Here is a 352-nt window from a genome sequence, read left to right as displayed (position 1 = left end):
TATATATATATATATATATATATATATATATATATATATATATATATATATATATATATATATTTCCTCTTTATTTATTGTGTAGGATACAAGGAGTTTTTCCCTCTGGTATTGCCAGAAGAAGAGAGGGTTTCGTGTTGTGAGGGTTTAGGGTTTGAGGGTTTTGATATCCAGCTGAAGAAATGTTTAAATTTGGTGGTTTTGCGTTCAATACAATATGCGAGACAACAGAGAAAGTGGATACGAAATAAATTTCTTATACGCAAAAAAAACGTTCCGCTTTACTTCTTTGAAACAAATGACGGTAAATAATTTTATTTTTTATCCTCAGTCATAAATATTTTATTCTTTT

The 352-nt window shown here is 27.3% G+C and overlaps 1 protein-coding gene across 1 annotated transcript in view; it reads left to right on the top strand.

Annotated features, from left to right (window-relative positions):
* EMH_0041340 (tRNA delta(2)-isopentenylpyrophosphate transferase, putative) overlaps window positions 1-352 on the top strand; it is a gene marked incomplete at both ends in the record, with an annotated part of 3,954 nt that overhangs the window by 2,360 nt on the left and 1,242 nt on the right. The window lies entirely within an intron of this gene.

The sequence above is a fragment of the Eimeria mitis genome, genomic scaffold (genome assembly GCF_000499745.2).
Source record: "Eimeria mitis Houghton genomic scaffold, Emh_scaff1665, whole genome shotgun sequence".
NCBI lineage: Eukaryota > Apicomplexa > Conoidasida > Eucoccidiorida > Eimeriidae > Eimeria > Eimeria mitis.
The sequence above is the reverse complement of the archived record's forward strand: the minus strand, read 5'-3'. Positions and strand labels throughout refer to the sequence as shown.